The sequence below is a fragment of the Schistocerca cancellata genome, chromosome 2, assembly GCF_023864275.1.
Source record: "Schistocerca cancellata isolate TAMUIC-IGC-003103 chromosome 2, iqSchCanc2.1, whole genome shotgun sequence".
Classification (NCBI taxonomy): Eukaryota; Metazoa; Arthropoda; class Insecta; order Orthoptera; family Acrididae; genus Schistocerca; species Schistocerca cancellata.
In genome coordinates, this window is record NC_064627.1 from 514,257,172 (window position 1) to 514,280,625 (window position 23,454).

At 41.5% G+C, this 23,454-nt stretch overlaps 1 protein-coding gene across 1 annotated transcript in view; it reads left to right on the forward strand.

The window, feature by feature from the left end:
* The first annotated feature begins 3,757 nt into the window (after positions 1 to 3,757).
* LOC126162059 (clavesin-2-like) overlaps positions 3,758 to 23,454 on the forward strand; it is a 247,354-nt gene continuing 227,657 nt past the window's right edge. The window contains exon 1 of the mRNA XM_049918313.1: positions 3,758 to 3,827. The gene's annotated coding sequence lies outside the window, so the exon portion shown is untranslated. The remainder of the gene's footprint in view (positions 3,828 to 23,454) is intronic.

Genomic DNA, 23,454 nt, shown 5'->3' on the forward strand with positions numbered 1-23,454 from the left:
ACACAAATCTGAAGACTATAAATTTAGTTAAATACTTAGGGATTACAATTACAAATAACCTAAACTGGAACGATCACATAGATAATATTGTGAGTAGAACAAACCAAAGACGGCGATTCATTGGCAGAACACTTAGAAGGTGCAAGAGGTCTAGTAAAGACACTGTTTACACCACGCTTGTCCGCCCTATTCTGGAGTATTGCTGTGCGGTGTGGGATCTGCATCAGGTGGGACTGACGGATGACATCGAAAAAGTGCAAAGAAGGGCAGCTCGTTTCGTATTATCACGAAGTAGGGGAGATAGTGTCGCAGACATGATACGTGAATTGGAGTGGCAATCATTAAAACAAAGGCGTTTTTCGTTGCGAGGGGATCTTCTCATGAAATTTCAATCACCAGTTTTCTCCTTCGATTGCGAAAACATTCTGTTAGCACCCACCTACATAGGGAGAAATGATCATCACGATAAAATAAGAGAAATCAGGGCTCGCACAGAAAAATTTAAGTGCTCGTTTTTCCCGCGTGCCGTTCGAGAGTGGAACGGTAGAGAGACAGCTTGAAGGTGGTTCACTGAACCCTCTGCCAGGCACTTTATTGTGAAAAGAAGAGTAATCACCTAGATGTAGATGTAGATGTAGAGATTGGTTTATGGGATATGAAAAAGACATCTCTAGCTGCTGGATCTGTGAGGATAGAAGCTTCAATGGCAGTATTTCGCATCTCTAAGTGGTTACGATTACAACGTATCGGATGATTCAGATTACTCGCCACAAGTGCAGTGATGAAGCCTATCGGTCTGTCGTACTTGATCATCACAATACAAGTCAACTATTTACTCCGGTGCGGCTCCGGGCCAACGGGCGCGACTTGATCGCGCGAAGAGCTCAGGGTTCGGGACACGCGTTGCGTTAGCCAGTTATGTGCTTGCATTCGGTAAATAATGATTATTTTATTTACCGGTTTCACACTCTCCACTGGTTCGCTGCGAAGCTCAGTATAGCAGAAACCTATCACATTGCATCACAAGTAAACAAGAGCATGCAAAAAAAAAAAAAAAAAAAAAAAAAAAAAGTGAAAGAAACAAGAAGTAAGGACAGCTTTTGCTTGGTTACAGCGAGGTCAATAATTTTGTTACTTCTACGTTTACAACAGATCACATCTACAAAAGATGTTCGAAAATAAGAGTAGCCAAGCGGGGCGACATGTAGAACTCATTGCTCCCTACCGGCGAGGATATGATCGACAAGCCCAGTTACTGCTCGTACGACGAGGTACGTCATGTGGTGACGTTACATGTTCAACATTTGTCATCTGTTTTTGTGGTAATTCCCGATGGCTCTATGTATCTTATATTAAATTACTTCTCTGAGCGTCATCTATGTCACTACTGGGGTTTTTAAACGCTAATAATAATCACCCTGTAAATGAGAAACAAGTTGTCTAATGGTGTAAATGCTCTGGTGTCATAGTTAAAACGGAATGCAAGAAAGAAAACGAAGCAGCACATTTTCACAGCAACAAAATTCCTATGCATTGCTATGTTGTTGTTGTTGTCTTCAGTCCTGAGACTGGTTTGATGCAGCTCTCCATGCTACTCTATCCTGCGCAAGCCTCATCATCTCCCAGTACCTACCGCAACCTACATCCTTCTGAAGCTGCTTGGTGTATTCATCTCTTGGTCTCCCCCTACGATTTTTACCCTCCACGCTGCCCTCCAATACTAAATTGGTGATCCCTTGATGCCTCAGAACATGTCCTACCAACCGATCCCTTCTTCTAGTCAAGTTGTGCCACAAACTCCTCTTCTCCCCAGTCCTATTCAACACCTCCTCATTAGTTATGTGATCTATCCATCTATTCTTCAGCATCCTTCTGTAGCACCACATTTCAAAAGCTTCTATCCTCTTCTTGTCTAAACTATTTATCGTCCATGTTTCACTTCCATACAAGGCTACACTCCATACAAATACTTTCAGAAACGACTTACTGACACTTAAATCTATACCCGATGTTAACAAATTTCTCTTCTTCTGAAACGCTTTCCTTGCCATTGCCAGTCTACATTTTATATCCTCTCTACTTCGACCATCGTCAGTTATTTTGCACCCCAAATAGCAAAACTCCTTTACTACTTTAAGTGTCTCATTTCCTAATCTAATACCCTCAACATCACCCGACTTAATTCGACTACATTCCATTATCCTCGTTTTGCTTTTGTTGATGTTCATGTTATATCCTCCCTTCAAGACACTATCCATTCCATTCAACTGCTCTTCCAAGTCCTTTGCTGTCTCTGACAGAATTACAATGTCATCGGCGAACCTCAAAGTTTTTATTTCTTCTCCATGGATTTTAATACCTACTCCGAAATTTTCTTTTGTTTCCTTCACTGCTTGCTCAATATACAGATTAAATAACATCGGGGAGAGGCTACAACACTGTCTCACTCCCTTCCCAACCACTGCTTCCCTTTCATGACCCTCAACTCTTATAACTGCCATTTGGTTTCTATACAAATTGTAAATAGCCTTTCGCTCCCTATATTTTACCCCTGCCACCTTCAGAATTTGAAAGAGAGTATTCCAGTCAACATCGTCAAAACCTTTCTCTAAGTCTATTGCTGTATATCCTTCCAAATGTTTACTAGACTATTGTGTAATAATTTGAAATAAATCCGCCAAGAACTTTTCGAGATTTGGCTGTCCCAATGTTCATTAGAGTATCGTGTCAAAACTTGAAGTAAATCGATGCAGTACTTTTCGAGATTTTTAGTAATAGAAACAACGAATTGTCTTTATATAGCAGTATAGATGTAGATATGTGCTGGCCTCGAATTCTACTAAGTTGGTCCCCGTGCACCAGAATGTTCGATTTGCGGCAATTTTCGAAATATAGCAGCTGATCTCCTCACTTTCACCAGTGTGTGTTATGGCTGTGTGTTTACTATATCTAACCTTACCATCTGTAACAGTGTGTTGTCTATTCTTCTTTTGTTTGTGTTGTTGTTCCCGGTATGTAGTTCGATGTTCGTTCGTTTGTGAGTGTGTGTGTGTGTGTGTGTGTGTGTGTGTGTGTGTGTGTGTGTGCGTGTTGTTTCTTTGTGTAGCATTAAGTAATTATTCAGTATGGTTATGTTCTATGTCTTTTTGTTGTTGTTTTGGTGGCTAACATGATCAGTGAATTCTTATTTGTGTTGTTGTGGTCTTTTAATACATTTTTGTTCATCGCCAGAGCTATTTGTATGTGAAAGTATACCTTTGAAATCAGCATTTTCTGTTGTACTTATTCATTCTAACTGTTTTCCTATCCTATTCCATGTTAGATGGGTCATGCACATGCTTTATTAGATTACCAGGAAAGGTAGATTGGCTATTAATATCTCCAGCTTCTTGTGTGTTCTTGATATCTAGTTTTGTAGTTTCTGCCTGTAATTTCCAGATACAAAGATTTGCAGTTTTGACATTCTAACTCGCATGTACAGAAGATGACCTATAGAATACATTCATATCACGGGAGTTCATTGCAAACTAGATTTTGTATCGTGTTTCTTTACTCCAGACTTTACCAGTACAGTTACAGTGCGACATAACTGTGTCGGTGTATGGCGGGTTCCTAAACAGAGCACGGTTAGATTTTCTGACGTTCCCGGCGACGTTCCCACAGTACCACTTACTTACACGTGATACCCGCGGACTTCGCCCCGAATTATCAGTGAGGACTGTCCCGTTCCAAGTGAGCTGGTCAGTGTTATTGTACACCGGTTGACAACTGCAAGAAAACCATTGCTTCGCAGTATTGGTTAGCAGTATCGACGCTGTCGTTTGTAGGTACGTACTCTATCCAGAGCGGCAGATAGACAGTGCTTAACATCTCACACCACTGGGGAGCAGCTATTCGCTCTTTAAGTTTTCAAGGTTCCAGGGTAACGCATTTTCTTTACACCGCTCGTTACTTTGTTGGGTACAGTAGCTGTGAAGTAAATGTCTACACTTACTGCCGCTATGGATTAAAAAAAATACCAGTAGAAAATAAACGTTTCTTTCAGTAATCAGAAGTGGTTTCTACTAAGTCCGTATCATAAGTGTTGAAGGAATATTTTATCATATTCTAAAAATCCAGAATAGCAATAACTATAGGCATTTTTTTTCAAGCAGAAAATCATGCAAGTTACGGTGACAAACCTGAAGCAGACGAAATAGAAAAATGAATTTTGTTAGTTAAATATTACCTGTAGACAGAGAAAAGACTCTGAAATGTTTTGTGAGGCATTCAAATAACAAAAATTTGAATACTTTGAATGGGTATGGCGTTCGTATTCTCGGGGCATTAACATCAAAAATGAGTAGCCAAGGATACGACTTGCGTACTAAACTATGACATAGAAAAGAAGCAAGTTATTGCCTAACGTATACACCAATCTGTGCAGAGTTGTAGGAATTCGTCATTTTACGATTTTTTAGATGGGTACAACATGAACACGCATGTACAAAGCAAGTGCGGCGATGAATACTACATTTTTTGACTCCAGATGAAAAAACGGGCGAGGAAGAACATTTTAAAATTGTGTTTATAAATGTAAGTCGAAGAACTGTGATACTATTATGTGACTAGATGAAACAATGAACGACCGTTACACATTAGAGTAGCTTCACGCGTTGTTGTCTCTTGATTTCTGTAGCTGATCGCTTCTTTCCTTGGTATCCCCTTACAGTGGTTGCATCCCGAATATCTGTAGCCGGCCGCGGTGGCCGAGCGGTTCTAGGCGCTTCCGTCCGGAACCGCGCGACCGCTACGGTCGCAGGTTCGAATCCTGCCTCGGGCATGGATGTGTGTGATGTCCTTAGTTATGTTTAAGAAGTTCTAAGTTCTAGGGGACTGATGACAGATTTTAAGTCCCATAGTACTCAGAGCCATTTGAACCGAATATCTTTCAGCATGCCAGCTACTGGGATGACTAACTTCTTTCTCTATGGGGCATCCCATTTACAATACTCTTCCCACCCATCTACTTTCACTCATATTCAGAATGTGTCTGTAGGAGAGCAGATGCTTAATTTCAGTTTTATCTACAGTTGTCTCGTTTACTCCACCATTCTCTTCTGGTGTGATTTCACACGCATTTCATCACAAACTTACCCCAACTTCCCCTCAGAAGTTCAGCTCCTGAGCGAGTAATCTTCCGCATTGCCTCTTGCTCAGCAACAAAGTCTCTGGCCAACAAGTGTAAACACTCCCAGGAGAAATCACTACACATTCACTTACGTCCACAGTCTGCAAGCCACCTTACAGCGTGAGGCAGAGGGCACTTATGGTATCACTATTCGGAGGTTGAAGAAAAATATGGAACCGGCGCTAGAAATGCATGCCTAAACGTAAATGAATCGCTTACTTTTGTCAGTTTCGGTTTACTGAGACGTAGACGAATCGATAGAAACTAAATCTGGACGCCGTCATTGCCTTATTGCTTCTACACAGCGGATTGTAGCACGTAACTTTTTCTAATAGGGGCAACTCCAGGTGTTTTTACCTGAACGTATGGCAGTTTTCTGAACACGTAAGAACTACACTCCTGGAAATGGAAAAAAGAACACATTGACACCGGTGTGTCAGACCCACCATACTTGCTCCGGACACTGCGAGAGGGCTGTACAAGCAATGATCACACGCACGGCACAGCGGACACACCAGGAACCGCGGTGTTGGCCGTCGAATGGCGCTAGCTGCGCAGCATTTGTGCACGGCCGCTGTCAGTGTCAGCCAGTTTGCCGTGGCATACGGAGCTCCATCGCAGTCTTTAACACTGGTAGCATGCCGCGACAGCGTGGACGTGAACCGTATGTGCAGTTGACGGACTTTGAGCGAGGGCGTATAGTGGGCATGCGGGAGGCCGGGTGGACGTACCGCCGAATTGCTCAACACGTGGGGCGTGAGGTCTCCACAGTACATCGATGTTGTCGCCAGTGGTCGGCGGAAGGTGCACGTGCCCGTCGACCTGGGACCGGACCGCAGCGACGCACGGATGCACGCCAAGACCGTAGGATCCTACGCAGTGCCGTAGGGGACCGCACCGCCACTTCCCAGCAAATTAGGGACACTGTTGCTCCTGGGGTATCGGCGAGGACCATTCGCAACCGTCTCCATGAAGCTGGGCTACGGTCCCGCACACCGTTAGGCCGTCTTCCGCTCACGCCCCAACATCGTGCAGCCCGCCTCCAGTGGTGTCGCGACAGGCGTGAATGGAGGGACGAATGGAGACGTGTCGTCTTCAGCGATGAGAGTCGCTTCTGCCTTGGTGCCAATGATGGTCGTATGCGTGTTTGGCGCCGTGCAGGTGAGCGCCACAATCAGGACTGCATACGACCGAGGCACACAGGGCCAACACCCGGCATCATGGTGTGGGGAGCGATCTCCTACACTGGCCGTACACCACTGGTGATCGTCGAGGGGACACTGAATAGTGCACGGTGCATCCAAACCGTCATCGAACCCATCGTTCTACCATTCCTAGACCGGCAAGGGAACTTGCTGTTCCAACAGGACAATGTACGTCCGCATGTATCCCTTGCCACCCAGCGTGCTCTAGAAGGTGTAAGTCAACTACCCTGGCCAGCAAGATCTCCGGATCTGTCCCCCATTGAGCATGTTTGGAACTGGATGAAGCGTCGTCTCACGCGGTCTGCACGTCCAGCATGAACGCTGGTCCAACTGAGGCGCCAGGTGGAAATGGCATGGCAAGCCGTTCCACAGGACTACATCCAGCATCTCTACGATCGTCTCCATGGGAGAATAGCAGCCTGCATTGCTGCGAAAGGTGGATATACACTGTACTAGTGCCGACATTGTGCATGCTCTGTTGCCTGTGTCTATGTGCCTGTGGTTCTGTCAGTGTGATCATGTGATGTATCTGACCCCAGGAATGTGTCAATAAAGTTTCCCCTTCCTGGGACAATGAATTCACGGTGTTCTTATTTCAATTTCCAGGAGTGTATAACGTTAATATAACATACATTCAGTGGTTTATGTTCAAAATCATTGAGAACGTGTACGACACGTTTGTGTACAGTAATAGTGGTTTCTTCTATATAATAGTAATCACAGGACAGACATATTTACTTTGTATTACATTTATTGCCCTCAGAATACTGTTATTCATTAATTGTAATTTCTTGTTTTCGTATAATTTAAAAAAGTACCTTAGAAGTTAATTGTTTCCTTATTTATTGCTATGAGGGGAAAATTCCATGTGACAAAAGTCACCATAGCAGCTTCAACTATTTTTCAGACAAGGTAATTATAGCCTTATATAGTCCAGCAAATGAACAGTTTCACATGACAGAAAGAAACTCGCCCTTAAATGACTAAGCAATTGGCGTTGAATATTTTTTCCTCCTCCTGAATGTTTTGTCAATCGTGAGTCGGCCTCTTTTGGAAACAAGCGATTTAGGTGCAGATTCTAGCCAAGCCTGGAGGTGGCGCTGTTGTATTTGACCAGGAATGGCGCCTGCGCAGTGGCCTCAGTGCTTTGCAGGTGTCAGTCGTGGTCAGACAGGCTTCTGTGCAGTTGTGAGGGCGTTATTTCGGAGCTAATGTGGATTCGAACGTGCCTAACACGTATTATGTTCGAGTATAATGACTTTTCTGGAGACTAGAAACCTACTCTGTAGGAATCAGCATGGGTTTCGAAAAAGACGGTCATGTGAAACCCAGCTCGCGCTATTCGTCCACGAGACTCAGAGGGCCATAGACACGGGTTCACAGGTAGATGCCGTGTTTCTTGACTTCCGCAAGGCGTTCGATACAGTTCCCCACAGTCGTTTAATGAACAAAGTAAGAGCACATGGACTATCAGATCAATTGTGTGATTGGATTGAAGAGTTCCTAGATAACAGAACTAAGCATTTCATTCTCAATGGAGAGAAGTCTTCCGAAGTAACAGTGATTTCAGGTGTGCCGCAGGGGAGTGTCGTGACCTTGTGGATAACATCGGAAGTTCACTGAGGGTTTTTGCGGATGATGCTGTAGTATATCGAGAGTTTGTAACAATGGAAAATTGTACTGAAATGCAGGAGGATCTGCAACGAATTGACGCATAGTGCAGGGAATGGCAATTGAATCTCAATGTAGAAAAGTGTAATGTGTTGCGAATACATAGAAAGAAAGATCCTTTATCATTTACCTACAATCTAGCAGGTCAGCAACTACAAGCAGTTAATTCCACAAATTATCTGGGAGTAGGCATTAGGAGTGATTTAAAATGGAATGATCATGTAAAGTTGATCGTCGATAAAACAGATGCCAGATTGAGATTCATTGGAAGAATCCTAAGGAAATGCAATCCGAAAACAAAGGAAGTGGGTTACAGTACGCTTGTTCGCCCATTGCTTGAATACTGCTCAGTAGTGTGGGATTCGTTAATAAAAGAGATAGAGAAATCCAACGGAGAGCAGCACGCATCGTTACAGGATCATTTAGTAATCGCAAAAGCGAGACAGAGATGATAGATAAACTCCAGTGTGTAACCTCCCTCTCGCTTATCGAACTTAATGACAGTGAAAAATTAAACCGCGTGTACGTAATGGAAATTTGGGAAAAGCAATCGTAACCGAAGTTAATCTGTCGGTAAAGAGGGAGGAAAGGGTTACATCTAAATGAAAGGAAAAATGCAAATGAAACTGGTGGAAATTTATTTTGAAAAGGGGTAAAGTTAATAAAGAAAGTAAATGTGCGGCCGTTACGTTAACTATTAACTAGCGGTAATTAGATATTTGAGATTTGGGGGAAATTACGGTCGACAGCCCTATGGACAATTACTATAGTACTGAAAAAGAAAGGTTATTACACATATAATTAGCACTAGATGCGTGGCAACTGAAGGTTGACATGTGTAGTGTGAAAACTGAAAGTTTGTCAGAAGTAATAAATTTCGCTACACTCTGACTTAATTTAGCAGAAGAATTAATAAAACCGGAAAATTGAAAGTTAATTTAGTGACTGAAATTAATAATGAGCTTTGTTTCTGAAGCACATCGAAATTCAGTAAAATACGGTTAGTCTTGGGCTACCTCAACAATCATTTCAAAAGCTACTTGAATCTACGCAATTTAGAAATAAGAGATTTAACTTTGAACTTGAACTAAATGATTCTGAACAATAGTAAAATTTAGTACGTACCAAGCTGAGCTGCAGTCACAGGTAAGCTAAAATACGGTATCAAAACTCGCACTCTCAATTTGTCTTGTGTAATCTAAATATTGTAGCCAGCTATGAATACCTTAACTGAACTTTGAAATTAAAGCAGTGAAATCGAATGATATTACTTTAATGCTGGCGTTTGAATTTCAACAACACTCGGGTTCATTCCGGAAGAGGAAGAGGAAGCGACCCTGCTTGGTAGTGCAATTGGGACAATGAGCAACAAAGGTTCATGCTACGTTGCTGTAATTTAGTGAGAAAAATTTAACAGTTTGAAAAGCTGAGGTCTGCCATACAGTTCCAAAACTTTACGTGCTACCAGTCTTCCTTGTTGGTTGATTGAAGGTTTGAAGTCGTCGATCGAGGAGGTGGCGACAGTCACTCATTGTCGACCGTCGCTGTTGCAGAAGCTGGATGTTGGCGCGCCTTCTTCTCGACACGGTCTCCAGCCGAAACGAAGTCGAGCGCAATTACATGCTGCCAAACCCCGAAAGCGCGGCAACTCGCGGGAGCGTCACACAACACAGCTGCTCCACTGCCCTCCTCCAGTCAGACACTCCACTGCCCGCGCTCAACGCGGCCGAGTTAACACTACCAAAGATCCTAAACACTTTGGTTCTCCACACGACTTATCGATGAATTCGTTCGATAGCATAGTTTTCCCTAGGCAAGACCCAGCGTAAAAATACAAATAGTATTTACAAAACAAACCAATTATACAGCGACATAAATGCATGTATATACAAATAGTAAAACAATTACAATATACAAAGACACAGAAACGTCATATCTTCAGGTAACAAAATAAGGAAAAAAGATTATAGTACAATAGATGGAAATAGGAGGATATGCATTTCCGGCGTTACACGTGCCCCACATTGTCTGAGGATGTTCGTGTAACCTAAACAGACTCAGAAAATGTCCCAAAAAGGTAAAAAAGCAACGGAAATGCATATGCCCAAAATATCAAGAAAATTTAGCATTAGGCTAAACCAATTTTTAGGCCATAGTAATTGAGTGGAGACACTCCTAACCTTATTCCACTCTGTCATCTTACACAAAAGAAAACAGGTTGACAACATATTAAAATTCATAGAAAACAGAAAATGGTTTAGCAATTCTGAAATCGTCAAAATTCCTAACAGTATCAAGAAATGGAATTCTATTTACAAAATGAACCAGAGTACATGGTCATAAAAAACAGGTATATCAAAATACGCTAATTAATAATTAATTACATAGAATACACATTTTATATAACCTTTTCATAATTAATATTCTCGTCATGAGAGTCCACTTAACGCTAAACAAGATAATAATATACAGCAGATCGAAAAAAATATTGACAGAAGAATTCTTTCACATCAGCTGTGAAAAACAACTACGCCTTCCGTACCCGCAAGTATAAAGAATGCCGAGAGCGGCACAAAAGCCGACAGCGGCTCCGCCTCTCCAGTACTGTTGCGCCCGCCTGTGCGGCACGCTTGATCTCACTCGCCTGTGTAACGGCATTTCCAGAACGTCGGTTTCACTTAATTCTTTCGGAAAAACTCACTCCCGAGTAATCTCAAGGAGTCCATTAGCACTATCACAGTGGATAACTCAACACTGTCCATTATCACATGCATGTACTAGCCTGAAACTTAAAACAGCGTCTAAGTACATCGGCAATGACTAGTAAATCACATGTTTATGAAACCTTACAGCTAGTTACAAAACCATATTTACATTCCTTTATCTACTGTGACTCAGCTGAAAACTTAAACTACCAGCTTGGATTTTTCAATTGGTTACTAATCAGTTACTCTTAAATCATTTAATCAAAATTAATTACATATTAATGACAACTTCTTTAACGACCTCTAGGTTAGGCAAAAGCATCGCAACTTGGCACATCCTTAAATCTTACACTCTATATTTACATACTGTACAAGTTACCCTTTCTGTGGTATTAATCAATCCTTGGTTGGTACAATTTCAGGTCTACAATGTTCCGTATACCTAAAAGCTTTCCAGAGCTTGGATACTCTAAGCAGTAAGCATTTGTGTGAGGTATACCAATGACTTTATATGGTCCATTATAAACAAACTTAAATTTAGAAATTTCATTGTCTATCTCGCTCGATTTCTCATGAGCTTTTACAAGTACTAAGTCTCCGATTACAAACTTAGCAAAACGAGCTTTAGCGTCATGACGACGTATGCGAGCATCGGCTTTTAGCTTCATTATTTCTCGCAAACGATCTTTTTTCACACCAATACTAATGTCAATCCGTGGAGGGAATTTGATTATCTCTTCCACATGTTCCGGTTTGTCTGGAAACACACTCTTATTCCTCATTATTACTTCATACAGGCCTCGTCTTTGTTCGTGTGTTATGTTTGACACACCGTCTACAATACTTTCCAATTCACTTTCTACACTATTGTCAATGCCGAGATTCCTCACATTACAGTAGTTCAAATTCATACCTACGTCAATAGCATCCGGCCAGTTAACAATGTGTATAGGCTGGTATAGTCTATGCACACCGTCTCCTGCCTCGTCAAAACTAACGACTATTGTTTTATCTTGTGACGTACATGTCAAAGTTTTGCTTTCGCAATTAATCACTGCACGGTACTTTAATAGCCAATCTAACCTGATAATTACTTCCGTAGTTAAGTCTGGCACGACGACAAACTCTTGTTCAAATCGTGCCCCACATATCTCGAAGTGGACAAAAATCTGTTTTGTGACCGGTTTACTGGCCTTCCCAGTAGCACCGATAATTTTCACTCCTGTTACTGGCATAACTACGATTCCAGGTCTGTCTTTCAGTAACTCAAATATTTTTCCAGATACAGCACTCAATTCTGCACCGGTGTCAATCAACACTTTTAGTTGTAGGTCGTGCATATTAACAGACACTACTATCTGTCTACACTTGTCCTCGACTGTTTCTTTATTTTCCCACAGTAAATCCTCGTCTATATCCAGGTCATTCCAGAAAATACCATCCGGCTTTGATCCTAAATCCGGCTTATCTGGCGGCTTTTTCAGCCTCTGTTCACATACAGTTTTAATTTCAACACGTTTGTCCTGAGGCTTAGTCTGTAGCTTCGCCTCCAATACCGAAACCTTTTCCTGTAACTCGTCAACTAGTGAGTGTTGCTTTGCTATCAATTCACTAATTGTCACCTTCGTTGATTCCTCTTTGGTCAGATTGATCTCATCTGCCAATCTACCTGGAGGAATGTGCCCAGTAGTATCTGCAATTACTTCCTCTGGATCTGCGCAACCCACACTGCTACCGTCGGACCGTATAACGTCAGCTTTAACCTCATACACGCTGTAATCTACGTGCTTTTCTACCAGTCGTGTCCGGCCATCACTAAAATTCTCGTAATCTTTCTCCTCAATACTTTCGCAATGTTTAAACTGGAGTTTTGCGTCGGATGGGTCGGCCACTTCTAACACTGTAACTTTCGGTAAAGTCTGGCGGTCAGGGCCAGAACTTTCCGTTACTACTTCAACATCCAACTCTTGCGGTATGAAACACGACGAATCTTGCTCGTGCTCCCCATTAACATCAACTATTTCTGGTAAAGTCTGCCAGTTAGGGCCAGAACTTTCTATCATTTCACAAACACTATCTTCCTGCGGGACGAGACGCGGAAAATTCTGCACGCGCTCCCCATAAATACTTCTCTCATACAGGCCCCTATAATCTCTTAGTTCGTCGTATAAGCGACCGAACTGCCTTAACCAGACCTCATCCCTCTCTGCATCCCCTCGCTCGATGACGGACGTTTTATCCGACATCTGATCTTCTCTCAACACTTGCGAATCGTTCTTAAACTCAATCTCCAGTTTCGCTGTGGGTGTTACAGCTGCCACTTTATAATCGATTTCCGGAACACTGCTTAAATTGTTCTCACTGACAGTGAATGTATTTTCTGCTGCCGTGTCTACAGCTGATCTACTACTTGTGGGCGCACTCCTTTCTCCTAACACTGGCACACTCCCCCGCCGTTGATTATTCCATACGGAATTTGCATAAGGATGACACCTCGGTTTTCTACTGTTATTGGGCCGCCAAAATTTCTCCACGCCCGGTCGGCCCCTCACCGGCGCGGCTAATGGTTCCCCTGTCTCGTCCCAGCAGATACGCTCCCCGGATACTGCTGAGGCGGCTCGTCACACCCTCTGGCGTTATTACTATTCTGCGAAGCCCGCATCACGCTAGTATGATACTGGTTTCCGTCATTCCTGTTATTATTTGCATTGTACCGATTATCATTACGGCCCGAACCACTATTGTTATTGCTGCCAAGATTGCGGTATGCATTATTCCCATAGTTATCATTGTTGTGGTTGCTGTGGTACCCGTTGTTGTTACCACGGCCTCTACCACTGTCGCGATTATTGCGCCAATTGTCCTCGTCCAGTAGACGAGCTCTGAACTTGCTCTTTGGAGATACGCAATAGCTATAGTTTTATAGTTATTCTGTTTAAACTTCTCACATTTTTATGATTATAGCGGATATCCCTTCTACTTAAATTTAAACATCCTAGCTTCATTTATTCGCCTACTTAATTTATCTTGCTTCCTTAATTTCTAAGACAAAAAGCAGAAAATCATGAATTTCAACTAAAATTTTAATTTGTGAGATCCAGAATACTGTTTTTACTATATTATTATGCAAAAGGAATCTAAATATAATTTTTTAAGTTTCTAGGTCTTTTCTGTTGCGCCAATGATTTTTACAGAAAAACATCCAAATTTCGAAAATGGTTAGAAAAACATCCAAATTTCGAAAATGGTTAAAGTTATTGAACTGATATCCAACACATATTGATTTTGTATTACTCCTGACATGCTAGAAATGTTTCAGGTTATTTACTTGATTTTTAAAGTATTGCGCAACATTTATGACGTCAGAGCTAGTTACAACGGACTGACTGGCACACAATGGAAAGACTGATGTGAATTTTATAAGGCGAGAGTATGCTGCTTCCCTACACCGTCAATAACGTATTTATGTATCCTCTCGTTGCGCGTCGCGCAGCATCGATCATCCGCGCCGTGTTCCGTCTCCTGGAATGAACTGATGTGAATCAGTAAAAATTAGTTACCATAAAATAGTGCAGCCAAGTGCCAGTGTCTTGTAGCGAGCGTGAGGACGTGCGTTCGATCATCGCGTTTCCGCATTATCAACAATCAGCCGCGCCGCGACGGTTACGCGCACGCTCGTACAAGTGAGAACTGAGAACTGAAAAATTAACTTTACCAACAGTGTTGTACAATTTAATTAATTAATCAATTTGATAACAAAACTGGAATGTTGCCATGTCTGCACCAATGGGAAGATTGGTGAAGGGTCCTCCATCTTGAATAAATTTGGCAACAGTGTAGCGAGGCGTAAACAAACATTACCAATCTACTATCCGGTACCTGTACAACACAACTGTAACGGATCGTGCACCTACTTCTCGATCCCTGAGTCAACAGGTGGGGACGTTTGCAAGATAAAAACCATCTGCACGAACAGTTCGACGACGTGTGCAGCAGCATGGACTATCAGCTCGGAGACCATGGCTGCGGTTACCTTTGACGCTGCATCACAGACAGGAGCGCCTGCGATGGTGTACTCAACGGCGAACCTGGGTGCACGAATAGCAAAACGTCATTTTTTCGGATGAGTCCAGGTTCTGTTTACAGCATCATGATGGTAGAATCCGTGTTTGGCGACATCGCTGTGAACGCATATTGGAAGCGTGTATTCGTCATCGCCTACTGGCGTATCACCCAGCGTGATAGTATGGCGTGCCATTGGTTACACGTCTCGGTCATCTCTTATTCGCATTGACGGTACTTTGAACAGTGGATATTACATTTCAGATGCGTTACGACCTGTGGCTCTACCCTTTATTCGATCCCTGCAAAACCCTACATTTCAGCAGGATAATGCACGACCGCATGTTGCAGGTCCTGTACGGGCCATCCTGGATACAGAAAATGTTCGACTGCTGCCCTGGCCAGCACATTCTCCAGATCTCTCACCAATTGAAAACGTCTGGTCAATGGTGGCCGAGCAACTGGCTCGTCACAAAACGCCACTCACTACTCTTGATGAACTGTGGTATTGTGTTGAAGCTGCATGGGCAGCTGTACCTGTACACGCCATCCAAGCTCTGTTCGACTCAATGCCCAGGCGTATCAAGGCCGTTATTACGGCCAGAGGTGGTTGTTCTGGGTACTGATTTCTCAGGACCTATGCACCCAAATTGCGTGAAAATGTAATGACATGTCAGTTCCAGTATAATATATTTGTCCAATATATACCCGTTTGTCATCTGTATTTCTTCTTGGTGTAGTAATGTTAATGGCCAGTAGTGTATATCCGCGAACTTTCTAACCTCGACTCCGATTTCATTTCCATGTTCAGCACGTCGCAAAATAGTCCCTAATATCTGGACCACATTCATAGGATAATTTCTCTTCGTGATATCACTGTACACAGTTTACACAATAGGCAGCAAGCGAACACTCCAAGAGACACGTTCGTACTGCAGCTACACCACTCACGCAAATCGTTCATATTAGTATTGTACAACTTGCCACCTGCTGATGGCGCTAGCAGACTAGTGTTGAGTTTTGCATGGAAACGAGACAGGACATTGATGTTTTATGACAGTGTTAGTGTAAGCATGGTTTTGCGCGCTCCCGAGCGTTAGAGGTCAATGGTGTCCCTTGTTAGAAGGTTTTAAACGGTTTGAAACAACACGTCTATCAATTCAACGGTATTAACCGTCTCGTGTATATCCCGAAAATGTTCTTTTATTTCAGTTTTAATATACAGTGAGTAGTTCATCCGCTCTCGACTCATTATGGTTTTGCATTACATTTATCGAATTTAACGCATATTGTTTGATTTAAAATTGGGTTGTAGAGGAGATTGTCATTTTTAGCAACACACGTCAGCTGTGTTTCGTAATCGGTTACCTTGTTTCCCAACTGTTATACTTACAATCAAACGCTCGTTATGATTTAGTCGATCGATGTTTGCAGGTGTGGGTGTCTCTTGGCCATTAACTGCATTTGTGTTCCACTCAATGGATTATTGTAGAGGGACTGCATTTTGAAAGCGCTCATCAAAATGGACAAATTGTAAGTTTAGATGAAAAATACACTGACGGCAAAAAATCGCAGCACCAAAAAATAATTAGTGAAGAGTATTGAAATTTCGATAATATTTGTCTAGGTTACGTATTTCAGTGATTAACACTGCAGGATCACAGGTTAATGTAAGCGCGACATAAGCTATTGCATATGTGAAATGCCGAAACATTGGTACCAGTGCAACCGCCAGAATGTTGAATGGGTTGAATGCAAGCATGCAAACGTGGGCATGCATTGTGTTCTACAGGTACCGGATAGTAGATTGGTAATGTTTGTTTACGCCTCGCTACACTGTTGCCAAAATTATTTAAGATGGAGGATCCTTCATCAATCTTCCCATTGGTGCAGACATGGCAACATCCCAGTTTTGTTATCAAATAGATTAATTAATGAAATTGATAAATTAATAACCTCTTCCTATCTCCACCCCCACCCCTCCCAGAAGAAACTGGTGGAAAAATTTCCTCAGTGTGTGCTGAGCAGTTAGACTGGAAGAACACATGACACGAAATTGAAATCAGATGGCAGTACAGGTAGACAATGAGGTTCTGGCAGAATCTTAATATCAGATTAATTGACTAATTAATTAAATTGGTCAATTCATTACCTCCACCCCTCCTCCCTGGGGGGAAATTCAGAATCAGTGGGATATCCAACTTTTCTTGGTAAATTCAATTTTTTGCGGCAAATTCAAATGTAATTACATTTACAGGGCTATTACAAAAGATTGAAGCGATTTCATAAATTCACTGTAGCTCCATTCATTGACATATGGTCACGACACACTACAGATACGTAGAAAAACTCATAAAGTTTTGTTCGGCTGAAGCCGCACTTCAGGTTTCTGCCGCCAGAGTGCTCGAGAGCGCAGTGAGACAAAATGGCGACAGGAGCCGAGAAAGCGTATGTCATGCTTGAAATGCACTCACATCAGTCAGTCATAACAGTGCAACGACACTTCAGGACAAAGTTCAACAAAGATCCACCAACTGCTAACTCCATTCGGCGATGGTATGCGCAGTTTAAAGCTTCTGGATGCCTCTGTAAGGGGAAATCAACGGGTCGGCCTGCAGTGAGCGAAGAAACGATTGAACGCGTGCGGGCAAGTGCGGGCAAGTCGACGAATAAAGCAAGCAGGGAGCTAAACGTACCACAGCCGACGGTTTGGAAAATCTTACGGAAAAGGCTAAAGCAGAAGCCTTACTGTTTCGAACTCATTGATGGGGACATGCTGCGCCGAGTGTCGGAGGAACTTGATTATCGGCTTGATGTCTGCCGAATCACTAAAGGGGCACATATCGAACATTTGTGAATGCCTAAAAAAAACTTTTTGAGTTTTTGTATGTGTGTGCAAAGCATTGTGAAAACATCTCAAATAATAAAGTTATTGTAGAGCTGTGAAATCGCTTCAATCATTTGTAATAACCCTGTATTGCAGATGGCATAATAATAATAATTAATAATAACAATATATTCATTATTTATAAAAATTCAATTTTCATGTCACTGTTGGGAGGGATGTAGGATACTATCTTCATTTCATCATCTTTGGAATATTGGCACAGTCTTATTATTGATGACTCAGACTATTGGCGCAGTCTAACTCCCCACCTCCTATTGAAGGGTACTTCAAAAATTGGTAATTAAAAAATCAGTAGGAGAATTCAATTTTTTTTCTTCTGGTTGTGAAGCATGGGAGCTGGAGAGGGGTAGTTGCCATTACTCGAGTGCTAGAGAGTATCTCTAGCCTGTCTCATCAATAACTGCTGGTTGTAGAGAATATATTTTCGCTAATAGTCTAGTCAATAGCTCTATGTGGGGTGGATGGGTGTTAAGAGCACCATCACTGAATTGCAAAGGACTAGCCTTTTGCCGATTACAAGTGAATAGCTGCTGGAAGGGACGTAAGAATGGGTAATAATATCAGAACAGAGACTCACTGTCACAGTGCTGCTATATTTTTTCTTCGTTATTGTTATTTCATTTTTCGCGCCCTGTATGGCAGGAGATGGGCTGTCAGCAGAGACAAGTCACTGCTGTTCAGCCACACGAGAGAAAAAGTTTAAAACAGAGTATAAAATTAGTCATGTCAGATTGACAAATGAATATCTGACATAATAAAAAGACATAGATTCAGGTACATAATATATTATAAAAGGCGGAGTAGTTGATGAATTAAAAGACTGATGCAGATGAAAGGGCAACAAAATGTTCCACGAAAGATAAAAGACAGAGAGACAAAAGTATAAGTTAAAAGTAGTAAAAAGCCAGTTTGAAGTGATGAGTTGGCCTAGACTGTCAGGAAGAGGGGTATGAAGGGGATGTAGCGGTTGGAGTAGTGTTTAAGAGGGTGTCTGTGCAGGATAGAAGAAGAATTCGGGAGAGTGAAGAGGGATACCGTACTTGTCCAAAGCTTAGGATGTCAGTGGTGAGGAGTTGAGAGGAAGGGAGTCCTGATTGGGGGGGATTGGATAGGTTCATTTACATCTTGTAGGCTGGGTACATAGCAGGATGAATTTCATGGTCAGGTAAGAGAAGGCGATTAAAGTTCCATTGACAGAGGATGTGGAGGGTGTTACATTGGAGGAATGCGGTGATAGACTAGTGAGCAGGGGGCAAACTAAGGGGTGAGTGGTGTCAAGTTTGTGGGTAATGTAGGATACTCAGAGATGTTGAAAATGCAATAGCAAGGAGGGAAATTTTATTCATTGGTAGAGGATGCAGGTGGAGGACAGTAAGTGAATTCAAAATGCTAGGTGCAGTGCATGGTGTTCAAGGATCTGTAGGTCATGATAAAAGGATGGAGGATATCATGCCACATTGAAATAGCACAGGATGGTTCGGATCAGGGATTTGTAGGAGTGGAGAAATATGGAAGGGTACAAGTCCCATGTTTGGCCAGTTAGCAGTTTTAGTAATTTTAATCTGTTGTGGGCTTCCTATTGAATGGTTAGTAGATGGGACTTCCATGTCACTAAGCGGTCAAGTATTAGTACAAGGTATTTTAGTGTGTTAGTTGACTGGATAAAAATGGGTTCAAATAGCTCTAAGCACTAAGGGACTTAACATCTGAGGTCATCAGTTCCCTAGACTTAGAACTACTTAAACCTAACTAACCTAAGGATAGCACACACATCCATGCCCAAGGCAGGATTCGAACCTGCGACCATAGCAGCGGCGTGGTTCATGACTGTTAACTGGATAGGACAGCCATAAATTGTAAGGTAAATGTCGTGGGTCAGAAGCTACTGGTGGTTCAGCATATGATTAAGCCTGCGTTTTGCTAGTATTGATTTTGAGTAGCCACTTTTTGCATGGTGAAATGAACTAATTGAGGTGAAGCTGGAATGAATGATCGTTGGGATTTATGGAGGGTAGAGTAGAGGGCGAGGAAGGCAGTGTCATCGGTATACTGGAGGAGATGAACAGGAGGATGGAGCTTAGGCATATCAGCAGTGTACAGGACATACAGCAGAAGTGATAGGACACAACCTGGGGGCACAGCTACAGTGGGATTGAAAATACAGGAGTTGGTGTTGTTGACAATGACATAAGATGGCCAGTTAGAGAGAAAGGAGACGATGAGGCGACATAATTTGAAACGTCCCCTTTGAACAATTATACATGACTGTGCTTAAACTGACACACAATATTTTTTAGCGCAACACAGTCTGACTTTCAATAATCCCTACAAAAGAATGGCCCTGACTAACATTAACCTATACCTTTCACAAATCACTTACCTCACAAAAATCTTCGTTACTCGAACTACTGCAATACAGCGAGTGCCACTGCTGCCAGCTAAATAAAAGATTCAAACTACTGAAGGCACTAACTACTGATAGTCATAGTTAGCAAATGAAAGGTTTTGATAGAGAAGAAACAATGTATTTACCTTAATAGTGTTCAAAAGTCATAATATATATACCAGTCCATGATATCCAATATTACAAATTTACTGTCTCTGTCCAGATCATCCGCTATCAAAACTCCGCCATCTCACTCCCCACATCCACCACTGCTGGCGGCTCACCTCCAACTGCACAACGCTACGCGCTGTTAACATCCAGCTGGCCAACACTACAATGGCAGACAACAATGCAAACTAGCCACAGACTGCACACAGCACAGCCAGTGATTTTCATACAGAGCGCTACGTGGCGTTACCAATAAGAAAACCTAAACAACCTACTTACATAGCCCCCATGCTTCCCACAAAAAATTTTACAAATTGTTTTGGGCACTGGCCAATACATATTTGTTAAAATTTTTTTCACTATTACAATAACAAAGAAATCAAATGCACACACTTATTGATACAATGTTGGTCAAAAGCTAAAATTTTCTCACAGTCCATAAAGACAGTCCTGATCATTCATCACAGTAAAATTGCACTTTTTTTTCCTCAAAGTCTGAGCAGTAAAAGACAATGCACACGAAAGTAGTGGATTTCAATGCAGTCTTGAAGAAGTAGTGTTGTCCTTCCAACAGAAAGACAGTGCTGACTCTTGACATGCAGACAGGTAATGGGCTACAACAGAGCAAACCCACAGCAGAGTCAGTCGAAGTTTTGAAGAATATTGGTAGGTAGGTCATCACAGAGCAGACCCACTGTAGTCCTAGTAGAGATTATGGTATTGGTGGGCCACCAGAGGTGCAGACCCAGTGCAGTCCTTGTAGAAATTATGGTATTGGTGGGCCACCAGAGGTGCAGATCCACTGCAGTCCTTGTAGAGATAATGGTACTGGTGGGCCATCAAAGATTCAGACCCACTGTAGTCCTTGCAGAGACGGCCAGCAGCCATCTGTTGCGATTGTGCAGGTGCACAATCACCATCGAAGAGTCTTGCGGACAATGTAGCAAGTCCATGAACCGCCACTTGTGCACTCACAAAGTTTTTGGAATTGTCCTTAGAACCAGCGATGCTGTTAACCAGTCCCTTGCTGAATTATCAACACACGTGCAAGCACTAACAGTCTTCTTTTTTTCACATATTGTGCATATACTATGACCAACAGAAACGTGTGCAGTGAAATGTAACTTACAAGTTACTTAATTTGATGGTGTCAATTACAATTTTATAACATAAGAATGCAATAACAAAGGTACAAAATACATCATTAATGAATATAACAATACAGATAACATTTGCAGTAATAGGGGCTTTCCAAAAGAATAGAAATAAACATATACATCAGTGTTACAGGAATTATGATATAAGTAAAAGATCAGAATAACTTTTGAAATATCAAATTCACACATGAGCATTAAAACAGAACAGAATAAATAATGTCTAAACATCTTTACAAAGTAAATAACATATTATCAGAAAAATTCTACAATGTAAATCTTATTAGCTAAACACATAAAGACAGGAAAAACACAAATATCCAAGGGTACACAAACACATAGTGGGATAACACAAGGAAAGGACAGGGTATGTTTTACTGCAGTATCTTGCAAACAAAATTTTCTTTACTTCTTGGAGATCTCCCTTCGTTCTTCATTATTTCTAAAAAGTCCTCTCTATACCTGCTTTCTGTACTTTTTTCGTATAACTTCTCAATGCATTTCTTCCAATTGATCACAACTCGTTCTCTTATATAGCCTACCCCCTATTAAGCTAACTTAAATGTACTGAGCTCAGATGCATAAACTAAGGGACGAGGCAATGCAGCAGCACAAAACAATTAACACAAACAGCAATGACAAAAAATGCAAATTGGCAAAGCAAGCTACAGTAAATCTAAATTACCAAGCAAATGCAACATTACTACTAATATGAGCCAATGTGCAGCAACAAGAAAAATAAATCAGTAGTAAAACTGGCTTAACAGAGTAATACAAAGTGAAATTTAGTAGCACTATGCCTGGCAAACAGCAGCAGCAAATGCAATAACTTATATCTATACATGACAAAGCTCAGGCAGAAAAAATATTACAGTAAAAATGGCCATGTTTAATACCTATGTCACATCTTAACACTAGAGTGATGCATCACAATAACTTACTCTACCAAAAAAATTACCAAGTAGTTGAAAAGAAAATTATGTATGCAGTTACTGTTATTAATCCCTTCTTATTGTTTTTTCCATTCCAAGTGCTCCTTTTTCGAAGAATGTGGATCATAAAATTATTATTTAATAGATCTGTTGGCAGAAAGTGTTCACATTAGCAAATGCAATTAATTTTATTTTATAAAACCAATGCTGTAACACAGCTGAAGACCAGATATTAAACAAAATGAGCAATCTCTCAACTAGAAAGACAATAGATGTAAAAATGTTTCTCATCATTTCATTAGGCATTTTAGTAAATATCATAAATTAAGAGCTCCACCGTATAATCATATGTTTTCAAGTTTGAGCGTGTCGTATTTGCGATGCTTTCTACAAAGGAATGTCAATAGCGAGGATAATGGCCTCCTTTCTTCTTCACCTGTGCCTCTGAAAGGCACACACTAATGGCTTTTTCTCCAGCTGACTGTCGCTCAGCTGGGTCTCCACAGCACATTACATCAAGATCATCTACCTTCTATACTGAAATATTTACGGCAGCAGTTTCCACTACAGTGACAGTCTCATATAAAATAAAAAAATTCAAAAGTTAGAAATTTACATTAGTAGTGTGTAGAAACAAAATCTCATATATGACAGTGTCCAAAAAGTTTTGTCAGCATTGTGATAATTAACATTCGCGTATGTACACACATTTCATAACTCTTAAAGTACGATTCTTGGTTTCCAACATCCTTTTCATAAATCAGAGTTCCTAACCACTACTCATTATTCCTTACCTTATTACACATATACATATTTGTCGACACTCCTTCAATATTTCATTATAATAAATACGTAGCATAATCAGATTCCTCATATAGCATCATCTCATTGATCATAAGCATAACTCAACAGCATAATACACATCGTCGTCGTAATAATAACATCATAACACCTCAGCCAAATCTCAAAAACGTCGTAGCTTTCTCCAATAATTTCAAAACCTAAAAAAATTCTCTGCTCATTTCAATAGTGTCACCTACCTCAAACGTACTTTAATAATCATGATCCCATACCAAATGCATCATTCAAGGCT